This window comes from Acomys minous (assembly GCF_964271855.1).
Source record: "Acomys minous genome assembly, chromosome: 7".
In the NCBI taxonomy this organism is placed as follows: Eukaryota; Metazoa; Chordata; class Mammalia; order Rodentia; family Muridae; genus Acomys; species Acomys minous.
The window spans coordinates 80618936-80634264 of NC_140488.1; the positions used below are offsets into that span (position 1 = coordinate 80618936).

At 41.0% G+C, this 15329-nt stretch overlaps 1 pseudogene across 1 annotated transcript; it reads left to right on the plus strand.

Annotated features, from left to right (window-relative positions):
• The first annotated feature begins 833 nt into the window (after positions 1–833).
• On the plus strand, positions 834–2674 carry LOC311601452 (adenosylhomocysteinase-like; annotated as a pseudogene). The gene has a single exon. The product of its transcript is annotated as an adenosylhomocysteinase-like (transcript).
• The last annotated feature ends 12655 nt before the right edge of the window (positions 2675–15329 follow it).

The following is a 15329-nucleotide window of genomic DNA, read 5'->3' on the forward strand; positions in this document are numbered from 1 at the left end:
AAATATCTAGTAGGGGAACACCAAGTACAAGTTTTACTTTATGTTACTATACGCCAATGACAAAACAAAAATTTAAACAGTTACATAAGCCTGTGATTCTCAACCTTTGTAAATTCACAGAATCATCTAGGAAGATTTAAAAAGCTGAACAAGGTCACTATTTACAGAATGGTATATTCTTATAAAGGTATATTAGAAAATACCTAGCCTATACTCATTATCATGATACTCAAGTCTCAGAACAAAAGAAGCAGTGGAAAATGTGAATATGTTGTTTATTTTAGCAGTACATATCACAGCAAGAACTAGAATGATTAAATATTCATGGACAGAAGGGTTACAAAATAAGATAATTGAATTGCATGCAGCTGTGGAAAATAATAACTATTTCTATGTATTTGTTGGGAACACTATGGTGATAAAATGAAAAAAAAATAAAGTTGAAGAAAATTAAATAAATACATATATGGAAGGAATAAAATCATACCAAACTAGTAAGAAGGGGGAAAAGAAACCTATGGGAGAAAAGAAGGCACAAATTAGAAGGAAATGATAAGGGAGATCATTGTTTTGTTTTGTTTTGCATTTTTCAGTTTGGTACCATATTGACATTCCATGCATTTGTTTTTTTTTTAAACCGGTTTAAAAAATGCCTGTGGATGAAAAACCTAAATGAATTCTACTATATTTCATTGTGCACTTGATTTGTTACATTATCAGAGAGAAACTATCTCAAATTATTTTGAAATACAAATATTCTATATTTTCCTAGTGGAGTACAGCTTGAACATCAAAAGAACCATGCAAGAGTTTAAACTAGCCCTGGCCCACGCCGCCCGGCCCCCTTCACTGAGTTCATCTATCCTAGCAGAAACGCTGCCAGCATGTCCAATAAACTACCCTACAAAGTCACGGACATTGGACTGTCTGCATGGGGACGAAAGGCCCTGCACATAGCCAGAGAATGAGATGCCAGGTTTGATGCGCATGCGCGAGTTGTACTCAGCCTCTAAGCCACTGAAGGGTGCTCGCATTGCTGGCTGCCTGCATATATGACTGTGGAGACTGCTGTCCTCATAGAGACTCTGGTGGCCCTGGGCGCTGGGGTGCGGTGGTCAAGCTGCAACATCTTCTCTACTCAGGACCATGCCGCAGCTGCCATTCCCAAGGCCGGCATTCCAGTGTTTGCCTGGAATGGCGAGACAGATGAAGAGTACCTGTGGTGCACTGAGCAGATATTGCACTTCAAGGATGGACCCCTCAACATGATTCTGGACGATGGTGGTGACCTTACTAACTTCATCCACACCAAATACCCACAGCTTTTGTCAGGTATCCGAGGTATCTCTGAGGAGACCACGACTGGGGTCCATAACCTCTACAAGATGATGGCCAAAGGGATACTGAAGGTGCCTGCTATCAATGTCAACAACTCTGTCACCAAGAGCAAGTTCGACAAGCTCTATGACTGCTGGGAGTCCCTCAGAGATGGCATCAAACAGGCCACAGATGTGATGATTGTGGACAAAGTGGCGGTGGTAGCAGGCTATGGTGATGTGGGCAAGGGTTGTACCTAGGCCCTGAGGGGTTTTGGGGGCCCGAGTCATCACTGAGGTTGACCCCATCAATGCACTGCAAGCTGCCATGGAGGACTATGAGGTGACCACCACGGATGAGGCTTGTAAGGAGGGCAACATCTTTGTCACCACCACAGGCTATGTTGATATCATCCTTGGCTGGCACTTTGAACAGATGAAGGATGATGCTATTGTGTGTAACACTGGATGCTTCGATGTGGAGACTGATGTGAAGTGGCTCAATGAGGATGCTGTGGAGAAGGTGAGCATCAAGCCTCAGGTGGACCGCTACTGGCTAAGGAATGGACGCCGCATCAGCCTGCTGGCCGAAGGCTGGCTTGTCAACTTGCTTTGCGCCATGGGCCACCCCAGCTTCACAAACCAGGTGATGGCACAGATTGAGCTGTGGACTCACCCAGACAAATCCTCCATTGGGGTTCACTTCCTGCCTAAGAAGTTGGATGAGGCGGTGGCTGAAGCCCACCTGGGCAAGCTGAATGTGCAACTGACCAAGCTGACTGAGAAGCAGGCCCAGTACCTCGGCATGCCCGCTGACGGCCCCTTCAAGCCTGACCACTACCACTACTGAGAGCCGGGACTGCCCTTCACCTTCCAGCTGCCATCCTTGTTCCAGGACCTACCTCTTTCCCAAGAGCAAATGTCACCACTGCTTTGCCAGTGTTTGTCCCCCCACTGGGGCTGGTCACTTTGTCTTTGGCCTCTCTTGTATCCCTCATACAGTTCCAGGTGTGTCAAGGGGAACTGTGAGTCCCCAGTCAAGATAGAGGTACCTTGGAGCCATCCACAGGGAATGTGAGCTCAGAACCTTGAAATCCTGAGGCTGGATGCTGCTGCGGTAGTCACAAGGCCACGCACCTTACCATCCAGGCCTCACTTGGTCTAGGTCTGCGTGCTTGCTTGACAGATCACTGGTTTCTCAGCCCAGGATCTGAGGAGTTCCAGCAAAGGGCAGGAACCTCTAAGTTTGAAGGTTCTTGAGAGCTTGGCTTACTTACTGTTAGGCCGTCTCTTGAGCCTCATAACGCTGAAGTTGGTACTTTTGGTCCCTATCTCACAGCATTGAAATAAATTAAGGAGACAACCAAGAAAGGACAAGTGACAGCTAGAGACTAAAAGGGAGCTGGAAGAACAGATAGGCAAAGCTTTGTCACTGTTAGTCACTGATGGTTCCTATCACAAGCTCGGGTCACAAAGAGATTAACTTAATTTGTAATGTTTGTATATTATTTAAAATGTTAACAGATGAAGGTAGATGAAATACAATTTCTAGTGCCTTAAAAAACTTGTGCTATATAACTTGTGAATTTGTGATCTGTCTACCTCACCCTCCCAAGTTCTGAAACTGTAGGCACACACCACCCATGACATTTAGCAAAAATTGGTATATTCACTGATAGTGTTCTTGTATTTTTTTAGATAATTGGAGGATAAAGCTTATATTGGATTTAAGTTAAATGACCTAGAATATATATCCTAGAGTCCTGAATTTAAATAGAAATTATCAGTATGAAATTATCAGAAATACAAATATGAAATTATTAGAAATTTGAATAGAAATTATCAGTATAAAATCATGATGCACGCTTTAAAGATGTGCACATATTTATTAGCTTTGCCTTCTATAAGGCATCAGAAAATATGATGAATCAAAATGGTATGCAGCCATATACTATGATTTTACTAAGAAACATTTTACATTAAAAGCCTAAATGATTTATATGATGCATTGGTTTATTTTAGAAAATGTATAAAGTGACGCCTAAATGGGAAATTTTAAACATCTATAATAATAAATATAATCACATTTAGCACCCAACTTAGAGCCTATAACTTGTTGGTTTTTTGTTTTGTTTTTTGTTTTTTTAATTTTTTGAGCCTATAACTTGTAATTTAGTATTTTTACTTTTGATAATGTTGTTAGGTTATTTTTTTGACAAGGTTGCTTTGTGTAGCCTTGGCTGTCCTGGACTTGCTCTGTAGACGAGGCTGGCCTTAAACTCACAGAGATCTGCCTGCCTCTACCTCCCAAGTGCTGGGATTACAGGTATGTACCATCATGCCCGGCTATTAGGTTTATTTTTTAAGTGTCAACATATTTTACAGATATACACTGAGATAATTTTTCATTTAGTATCTGGAATTCTTTACAAAATAACCTGTGGATGAATGGGAGTTTTGGAGAAACAAAAGTAGCCAAGTAAATGAGTAAGTTGATAAAACTATATGAAATTTCATGTAATCCTTATAACATTATATCTTACCATATCATTTTACAATAATATACAAGAGGTTACAAAAGGCGGGTTTTTTTTCTTCAGTGTTTCCAAAGCCACAACACACACATATGAAGTGAGAATTTTTGGATTTAGCATTACTACCTTATTTTATTGTTTGTTTGTTTGATTTATTGGTTGATTTATTCATTGATTGATTGATTGATTCTGACAGTGGCATTAAATCTAAGCCCCACACATGCTAGACAAGCACTGTAACACTGAGTTAACCCCTAGCCCTGTTTAATTTTTATTTTCAAACAGGGGTCTAAGTTACCTAGGTTGTCTTTGAACTCAGTCTTGGACATGTGATTTTTTTTTTACTCCAACCTCCCATGTAGCTGGCATAAAGCACTGAGCTACTAAGCTTGACTGCAGTGGCATTTTCAGTGTTATCCTTAAATAAATGAATTGACTACATAAGCAAATATTTTATAGCCAACAAATAAACAATCAGAACACTTGGAGTTTTTTCTCCCTCTTGGTAAGAAGTCAGGATGTGTGCTTGCAATGATGCACCTGTTCAAAGGTCTTTCAAGATACTATATTCCTGTAGACCATTTTTCCCAACATATTTTTATTGATTATTTGGGAAATTCACATCATACACCCCAATCACACTGACTTTTCAGTCCTCCTATGTCTTCCCCCAACCCTTGTGACCTCTCTGCCCAAGAAAAATGAAGAAAGAAAGAGAACGGGGGTAGTTCAATTTGAGTTGCCCATATAATTCCTGGAGCATAGTCAAACTCCCATTTGGCCAGCTTCTTAAAGAAAACCGAATCCTTCCTCACCTGTACCCCTACTAGAAGCCATCAACTGTGGAGAGTATTTTGTCTTGTAATTTTTGAGAGTTAACTTTAATGGCTCCCTGTCTAGTCTGGTACTTTTGGGGGCGGATAGCGGTTGTCACAGAAGCCTTCTCTGTCCCTCTTCCTCAACTGTGAGTCTATAGTCATTGATACCATAGCAAAAGTAGCTCCCTTGCCCTTTACAGTCAGTGGGGGCATGGGTCATGGACTTCTACATAGTTTCTAGCAAAAGAATAAACCATGAACGTCGACATGGTCTCCAGCATCAGCACATACAAAAGACCTCTGCTTGCTCTTTAGTGGCAGTACAGACCATGGATACCAACACAGCCTTCAGCTAAAGCTTGAGCCATGGACACCATCATAGCCTTTGGTTGCAGCACACTGCCAGGCCATTTTTAACAAAATTTACTCTATAACCTCATACTTACTTCAGCATTGCTGCAACAGCTTTAGTCTTCTACTATAATCCATTATCCTTTTCTCTTATATGTTATTTTTAAAGAAATTGCCTCTTCTATTCAACCTCGAACACATTACCTGTGCATAGAATTAGGCATAACTTGCCGCATGTCCACCCCACACCCTATAACAAAGAACTTTCCTTGCTTAAGTCTTATTCAGCCCTCAGAAGTGTTCTACAACAAATGACTTACACTGTCTCCCTGTTATATACAAGGAGCCAGAAATTCACAAAGTAGGTGCTTTATTCAAGCAGTTCCCTAAGGCCTTACTTTTCCTCTGTGCCAAGATCACCATGGAAAATATCAGCAGAGAAAGAGAAAGGTGTCCATTGCTTACTCTGTACTAAACAAGCATATGTGATGTCATGAAGAGAGCACATTTTAACTCTAGCCACTCTTCCAATGGTGGAAGCTGCTGGCAGAGTCTGGGGACTCAGGGTAGTGCAGAGCAGAAATGGCCTTTCATAGTCATGGTTACAAGCTTACACCCTCTACTTATACATGGTATCTTGTGCTCCACTAAAGTCAGATATTCATACATAGTATGGGATTTCACATTTATCCTTTGGAACTTGGAAGGCTTGTAAATCTCACTGTTCTCGGCGTTAACTTAATGTTGCTAGTGTTTCCAACAGTTTTCTCTTCTGTCTTACAGAAACAATTCTGACGCGCATTCTTCTCTAGCCACCTTGGAGCATGGCTCATATTCTACTAGGAATTGCTATTATATTTTTGTTCATGACTTCAGTTTTACTCCAGGCGTGTTTCAGCTCATAGGGCAGTCAGTAGCCACGGAATGCCACAAAGTCACAGGGCACAACAAACTTCACAGAAGAGATTTACTGGGAGGGAAAATACAGGAGGGTGGCTGCCTCTGCTCAGGTGAGAAGCAGCAGAGAACTGAGCAGAACACAGGGTTTATATAGGGTTTCTTGCGGGGTGGAGCTTTCCAGGGTGGCCTGATCTTGGGGCAAGCTTGTAGAAGTATCTTTTATTCCTATATCTTCCCCATTCTGTTTAAGCTAAAACTTGTACAGTTTAACTATTATATCAGAAACCATTATCAATCCCCAAAGCTTAACATCCTGAATGTCCTTATGAAGATCTGTTGGTGTGATGGTCCTTCATAACTGCAGTCCTGATCATCAGTCTTCAGCACTGATCCATTTCAGCATCAAGGTTTTCTAATTTGCCAGTTTGATAAATGATCTGTCCTTCTTCAGCTGGTTTGCTGAGCTGTCTCTATGCAGGGGGAGTCTGATTTCTGCATCGTATGTGTTGCTGTCTCCCTGCATCTCTTCCTTAAGTCCTTCATTTCATATGGAAGCTTCTCTTATTCAGATTGGATCTTTATCAATTTTTATGGAACCCATAGTCTTTCAACTCCTGTGGAAATATAGATAAAACCTCTTCCTCAATGAACACATTCCCTGACTTCCATTCTGATGTTAAAACATCCTTAAAGTGTGTGATCTAATTCAGCTTTTTCTATAATCCAGTGGCTTTCAGCTAATCTTATTCTGCCTTTCTGTTTATAAAGGTACAATTAGATCTTTATAAATCCATACATAAACTGGACACTTAGGCACTCAAATTCCATGCCTGGCTCCATACCAGCAAGCCTGCCAGGCGCCATACCAGTGATCTGGGATTCTTAGTCATTGTCAATGGGATGTCTATCTTGAGCATCAATTTCATTATTTTACAATTAAGCATTTCCTGTTCTCTTACTTCCTCTGTCTCTTGTCTCTCAAGCCTTTGTATTATCATTGCTAATTTTTCTTGTTGTACAACTAGTTTTTCAACCTTTTTTTAGAAGAAAAATATAAAGGTTGCGGTTAAAATTAGGGAGGGGCTTACTCTGGTGGTCACAATGGCAATGAGTATTGCAATAGCTTTTTCAAGTAACACGTTTCTATCCTTCAACTCTTACTACTCATCTTAAGGGATCTAAAATAGAATTTCCCTTTTTAAATACCAGAAATGTCTGTCTATATAATTAAAATTGTCTTTTGGTGTGACTTACTGTATTTAGCTGTCTCAGAGGTTCCTGTGTCCTTCCTTGCTCTGGGCTTGAGGCTCCCACTGCTCCAAGGTCTCCCCAGTCTCTCTGGACATCCAGTCAAACTTGAAGAACTGAGGCTTCCTCTGGAGATGATCCCAGGTGACTTTCTCATCCACGGTTTTCTGTTAGATATCTCCTGTCCTCTGTGACCTTTCTCTGTGATGTCCTCTGCTTTCTGCCACATTGATGAGTTTTCTCCTTCTCACCTCGTGTTTTTTTCTTTGAACCTCAGATGTAAAAGTACCTTTTATTCACCTGATGTAATTGTCATCTACGGGGCTTAGTGTCTTTGTCTACTAACCTAGGCCCAGACCTAGAAGCTTCTAGACCTCATACAATCTAACTTAGGCCTAAACTATTTTCAGCCTCTGAGACATACTGCTGAATAAGCTCACTCTTTCTATTTCTTTCTGAACAATGGCTAGCTGGCTCAACTCAGCTGTTCTGGCTCAAACTCTTCTCCAGGCTGATTGTTCAAACTGACTTCTCTCAGCTTCTGACTGAATTGCTCTGCTTGGCCTCAAACTAAATCTAGCAGTCTGTTTTAATCTTCTGGCTCTTCATTCTCTGGCTCATTCTGTCTTCACTTGTGTCTGGCTTGTCCTTCTTCAATGCATCTCTGTAAAATTCTCCCCATAAAACTGCTGCCTCCTCTCTCTCTCTCTCTCTCTCTCTCTCTCTCTCTCTCTCTCTCTCTCTCTCTCTCCTGCTCTCTTAAATTATTATTATTTACTCTCTGTTCTCGTGAGAGCTAGTACTATCCTATTCTGTTAAATCTTTCCCTGATTTGTTACTTTGTCTGCCTCTCAACTGGACATCACTTTCAAAATGGGTGATTCCTTCTACAAACCAATTTTACCTTCATTGTTTGAAATTAAAAGTGTGTACTAAGGGTATGTCTATATTCCATCCAAAGTAACCACATTGCTGGATTAAAATCTCTCTATACAAGCTCGGAGATTGGTGGATTATTTCCTGTGGGGTGGGGCCTGGCACTCTCTTGCTTGGGAGTGGAGTCTGGGAATGGCCATTTGGGCAGTTAGAGAAGTCTGGGGGCAGGACCTGGCTATTGGAGCCCTTTAGGGGCAGGGTCTAGCCATTGGAGCTGCTCAAGTTGGGCCACACTAGTGTCTCAAAGGATCACACCTGCCCACCAGAGAAGTCTGGGGGTAGAGTCACACAGCAGGAGGTCTTCAGGAGTGGGGGCCTAAAACAGGGTCTCTGAGCTAGGCAGAGAAAGCCAACACTGTTGACTAGTCATGCCAACTCAAGCAGCAGGGACTCCCTTTGTAAATTTTGGAAACTCTCAAGGACTACAAGTGGCCAGGCCTCCTCCTGAGGAGCTCCAGCAACCAGGCTCTGTATACACTCAGACTTCCCTAAAGGCCTTAAAGCGTAAAACAGCTCTAACTGCCATTCCAGCCCTTCAAATTGGGAAAGTGGCCAGGCCCCATCTCTCAGACCTCCTTAATAGTCATTTTCTAATGGCTATAATGGCTGTTTCCAGATCCCAGGCAGAATGACTAGGCCCCACCCTAAAAAGAAATATCCAACCAATCCCCGAGCTTGCCCCAATCCCAGGCTACCCTGGAAACCCTATTTAAGCCCTGTGTTCTTCTCAGTTCTTTGCTGCTTCTCACCTAAGCCAAAGGTAGCCACTGTCCAGGGCTTTTCCCTTCCAATCTTTTGAGTAAGGTTTGTTGTGTGATGTGACTTTGTGGTATTTCTTGGCTACAAATGCAAGGATACCTTTTCATCTGAGCTGTAACACTTTATCTGAGGAAACTTTGCCCTGCCTGTGCAGACCTTTTACACTTGCACTGTGGAAACTTTCCCAGCAGCCTTTCCCTTCAGAGACACGATATTTACAAACACTAGATTTAACTGCAAAGAATTACTGAATTAATACCTGTTAACCATTGATCACTACATTATTTTCCTCACTACCATGAAATTATGAAGCCACCTCTTATCTATGCTGCAAGGGACTCTCTAATATATCTCTTGCTGTTCAAAACCTCTGTGTGCTCTTTTTTCAGGTAAAAATTTTAAGTTTCCAGGCTAAGGAGGAGGCTCAACAGCAGGAGGAGGCTGCTCTGCAATCCAACAACCTGGGATTGATTCACAGAACACATGTAAGAAGTCAGATATGGTAACATGTATCTGTAACTGTTAAAAACACAGTTTAGAAAACTAGCATGTCATAAGAGCGTAAACTAGGAAATGTGTAAAAATAAATATAAGGATGGAACCCAAAACAAAAATTTAATTCATAAACTGCCAATTAAATCTGCAAAAGCTTTTGGGGTAATTATTGTTCACTTACCATATAAATTTATCGATATGGAAAAAGTTTGGTTAGACTAAAGTAAAGCAGTTATTTTGGCTGCCTGTAACCCCACAACTTGAGAGGCAGAGAGGGGATTCCTGGGCCAAGCTGGTAACCAGAATCAGTAAACTGCGTTCAGTGAGAGACAATGTTTCAATAAAGTAAAGAGCAACTGAAGACAATACGGCACCTCTGGGCCTTCCTATACATATGTGCTTATACACACCCGTTATATATTGCATACTCCATATACTTTATAACCACATATACACACACATACACATGCAAAAAAGAAGGTCTATGCAAAATGATCTGCATTTGCAAATTCTACTTAAGATTAACTTGAGTACAAAAGGGCTTTGCTGAAACCTATTACCATATTTGCCTTATATCAACACTGACTCTAAAAATCATACAGGCTTAAAAGTAGGTGGGAGAAAAGAAAAATCTCTTTCGAGGTTAAGACAAATTTCTTATAAAACAACCTGCCATAGTAGAGTGTGGTACAGAACTGTGTAGGAAGTCAATATTAAATATTCCACATGCTGTTGTACAAAATTGTCAGCTGTTCTCTCTGGAATATAAGTAAAGCTCCCCTCCTCTTTTTTTATTGCATGGCATATTCATTCTGAAGGTTTTTATTCTTTTTTCATTACTCTGATATTGGTGGTTTGTGGAACATTAACACACACACACACACACACACACTAAATGCTTTGATAAAGCATCTCCTGAATTCTAAGACAAATTCATTTTCTAAAGGAGTAGTTATTTATTTAATGTAAAAAAAAAACACAAATTGTTGAGCATGTGGTTGTTGAGTAGTTTCCATCTAATGACATGACGGAAACCGATCTTCCCCCATTATTTCATAGTCCTCTTGAACTAAAATAAGTCTTATTTGTACTGCCAACTGTTTATATGTAAACTGTAACAAGAAAAGACTGTCACACTGTAGTTAAGCAGAATCAGAATACTTTGAAAAGAGGGTTTACTTTGAGAGATGTTATCTTTGATGATAGGAACAGTGAACCTTGGCAGTTAAAGAAAGGACTGAAAAAACTGTTCCTAGGTATCAAAGAAAGATGCTTCTGTGAGAGATATAGCATGCTGGTCCCCAGCCAAAGGTTTCCTCTGCTTTCCTTCCTGGGTCTTTGCTGCAGTAGAAATGTTTGCCCCTTTCTTCATTTAAAATTTCCTCAGAGCTGTCCCATAAAATCCAGAGAAACAGAAGAGGGATCTTAGGATAAAAGTTGCTAGAAGAATTTGGAAAGGAGAAGGGGAGGAGGGCATTAGGGGATTTGGAGGAGGTAGTGTTGGATAGAATATGATCAAAACTCATTCTACATAATTACAAAAATTTCAAAGAATAGTTGCCAAAAGCCAATGGGTAGATACTTACAAACCCTGAAGTGCAGAATGCATTGTATATTTTGCATGCAATAAGACATAGGAAAATTATACCTAATTTTAATTGACAGAAATCAGTTACTTATATGTTTCAGTGATTAAAAGAATTATGATCAACACAACTTACAGGGGAAAAAATGAATTTATTTTGGCTTATGGCTCCAGAGAAATAAAAGTCCATCATGCACCATGATAGGCGAGCACAGGAAGAGGCAAGCATGGCAGCTAGAGCCAGAATCTGAGAGCTCGCATCCTCAACTACAAGTGTGAAGCAAAGTGAGCAAACTAAACATAAGGTGACACTATAAACTCAAAGCTTTCTCCCAGTGGCACACTTCCTCCAGAGAGGCCACACCTCCCTAATCATTCCTAAAGAGCACCACCAATTGGGGACTAAATGTTCAAATACATGAGCCTACGGGAGACATTTTTTATTCAAACCATCACATGCCACCCCATGGCCTCCACAGGCTCATGGTCACATCATAATGTGAATTGTATGCACTCAAACTTTAAAAATTCCCCCAAGTCTTTAATAGCCCCAACACTGCTTAAAAGTCCAACATCCAAAGTCTTATGATACTCAAGGCAATCTCTTAATTGCAGCTCCCTGTAAATTAAAAAAACAAAAACAAATTACATACTTCCAACATACAATTGCACAGAATACTATTCCACAAGCAAGGAATGGGAACATAGGCAGGAAAAATTGACCAAAAGCAAGACAACACAGAATGGCAGACACTAAACCCTATAGCTCTCTGTCCTATGTTCTGTCCTTTCAGTTTTGGTCCCTGCAATATAGATCTCCTAGTGGGTTTCATTTCACATACACAGCTCTCCTGAGCAGGTATCTCACAGCTCTGACATCACTAACATCTTGGGGGTCAGACTTCATTTTTACAACTTGATGCAATGGTCATCCAGTTCCTTCCTACAGGGACTCTCCTAACACACACTACTTGGCCTCACTGGCTCTCTGTAAATAGAGAAGAATCTGCAACCCCTTTACTCTTGCACCTGTCAAGCCTCTCAAGCCACCACCACATGAATGATACTGCCAAGTTAGGCTGACAACTTGGGATGGATCCACACTCCTCTGAGCCCCATTAGCAGCAGCTTGTGTTTGCTGTTGCTTTCTAGAAGCAGAAAGCGCCCTAGACTCTCTTTTCCAAGCCAGAAGCTTAGCTGGGTGGATGGAGTCTTCCCCTGAAGGAACCCTTCCTTCCCTTTACTCAAGTATAGAGCAGGCCTCTCCTTAATGGTGTTTATCTCCTTAACAATCATAGTCCATCTTCCAACCAATCTTTATCTCTCCAAACTGTACATTTAGTATTTCTTTTTTCCTCATTTCATTTTTCATCATAGACCTGCAAAAGCATTAACAATAATAGTCATGTCACAAACTCAGCATGATGCAGCATTGTAATTTCCTCTGCCAACGAAATTACTCCACAGATCTCATGAACTAGAAAAAATACTATTGTTAGAAAAAATTCCATGTTATCCAAAATAATTTACAGATTCAAGGCATTTCCTGTCAAATACTAATGGCATTGTCCACAGCACTAGAAAGACAATCCTAAAATTTATATGGAAGTACAAATGTCCCAGAACAGCCAAGTAATCTTGAGGGGGGGGAAAGAACAAAGTTTAGAAGTATCATGCTATTACATATTAAAAATGGAAGTAACTATAAATCATGGCATTGGCACATTAAAAACATACAGGGCAGTGAAACAGAATAAATTGTGCATTTATAGAACTAACTGATCCATAAAAAGATGGCAAAAGACATGGTATCAACTTACATGTAGTAGAATGAAACGTGACGCCTCCTCTGAACCACAATCAACATAAGTGGATCCAATACCTTAGTGTGAGATCTGAAACTACTAAAAGAAACCATGTCAGGAGATGAGTAATATCTAGACACATGCAACAGTTTCCTGGATAGAACTCCTAGTCTACTTTTTAAATTTTAGCCTTAGGTGAGTTCATAGGAAAAGGGCAGAAGGCAGCCAGTTTCTTTGCCAAAATAGCACAGAAATGGGCTCTAGTCCAACTGCTAATCTTGTTCCCTTCTGAAACCTTGTGAGCCAGGCTACTACATTCTGAATTACTCCCTGCACTGCAGTCTTCAAAGCTCCTACTAATGTCTGTGTACAGCATCCAACCACTTTTCTAATCCAAAGTTTCAGTCTTCCAAATTCCTCCAAATGCCAATATGGTCATGTTCTACACAGCAAACAGCTTACCCCCTGGTTGTGAACTTCTGTACCAGTTACTTGTCTGTTGCTGTGATAGAACACCATGACCAGAAGCAACTTACTGAATGAAGGGTTTATTTAGGCTCACGGTTCCAGAGACATGACCCATCATCATGGCAGGCAAGCATGGCAGGAAGCAGCAGGAATGGCAACTGGAGCAGGAAGCTGAGAGCGCACATCCTCAACTGCAAGCAGGAGGCAGAGAGAGCACCTGGAGGTGGGGTGAGACTATAAATACTCAAAGCCCACCCCTAGTGACGCACCACCTCCAGCAAGACCACACCTCCCAAACCTCCCCCAAAACAGTATCACCAACTGAGAACCAAGAGTTCAAATACATGAGTCTATGAGGGACATTTATATTTATACCATCAAAAAGTTAAAGGTTATTTTAATATGAGTTGGAGAGTGTGAAAATTCTGTAAATGGACACTTCCCTGATTTTGGCTTCATAAATAGTTCAATGCACTAGGCAAACTAGCGCTGTGCTTATACATGGTCCTAATTTGAAATATTGAAAACTATCAGATGCTAAGAACTATAAAGGAAAGTCCCTAGGCATCGGAAAGAAATGTTCCCATGTCTACTGGTGGTTCTCTGTGACAGGTTGCCACTATGTAGCCTAGGCTGTTCTCAAACTCATCATGTTGCCAGGGCTGTCCTCGACCACATCACCCTCTTGCCTCAGTTTCCAAGTACTTAGTTCACAAGCCAGTGGGCCACAATGCTAGACCCCTATCTACAATCTTAAAAGAGCTAGACTCTGGTGCCCCAACTTCCTGAGTGATAATGATTCTTACTCAATTGCAAAGAACTAATTTTGAAAATAGACTCCTAAAGATTATGACCATTTTCTCTGAAATTTGTCTATGTCTCTCTCTCTCACACACACCAGTTTTTGAAAAAATTACCCAAATCAAATGGAAACCTAGCTCTATCCTGGCTTTTCTTTTGGCTGACTGGTCAAAAATGTGTGTGAATGAGTATGAATATAATACATATGTGTGTGCATGTGTGTGTGTGTATGCACGTATGTGCACACATGCACACACACATAGCTATCAGTAGGTTATTATACATTTTTGTAGCATTGAACATTGTAATAGCTTACATCTGTAATTTTAACACTTAGGAGACTGAAACAGGACAATCACAAGCTCAAGGTTAGCCTAGGCTACCCGGTAGGGCCAACATGGGCTACGGGGAAATCCTTATAAAGTGACTGCAAAAGTATAACATTTCTTTTGGAGTCACGGTTTCTCTGTGTAGCCCTTTGTAGACCAGGCTGGCCTCGAACTCAGAGAGTCTACCCAGTCTACCTCTGCCTGGCCTGCCTCTGCCTCCTTGAGTGCTGGGATTACAGGCATGTGACACCATGCCCAGCTGGCTAAGGGATGACTTTTATCAAGTACACAACCAAAAGGAGGCACTCTTTATGACAAAAGATGAAAAAAAATGGCTGTGGCCATTACAGTACAGTGTTCTTTGTGGATTAGATTAGCTGATGCATGACAAACTAAAAATCTCTTTTTCTCAAGTGGGGGCTCTGATGACCTGTGCTGGATGATGCACACACAGTAGAGCTGTGCTGTTGGTACTCTAACAAGATCAGTCAGGAGTCAGGAGTCCCATGGTCACACTAAGAAAAAGACCATGAAGAAAGGGACACTGCCTTTACACAAAGAAAGAGACCATGGAAGACACTGCCATTACCTAAGCATAGCCCGAGATCGTGGCAGCTCTTGGTGATTAGTAAAAAGGGGTTTTTTTGTTTGTTTGCTTTTTGTTTTGTTTTGTTTTGTTTTTGTCTCCACGTGCAGAGATACGCCTAAGAGAAACTGGCTCTGCACAATACTGGGAAGCTGTTTACAGTAAGCCACTACCCACTTACCAAAGTCTCCAGCTGTTGACAGTTCTGAGGCTCTCATTCTTCTGGCAATAAATCTAACTACCTTAGAGTAGACAATTGGTGTTTTCCTCAAGAATTTGTTTGGAGAAGAGATGCTAATGAGCCCTAAACCAGGAGAAATAGATTACACATTCCCCATGTCAAGTCCTTTGTTTTAGTAAGTGATATATGGTCTTAGTGCAACAGTTTACCTTTTCAG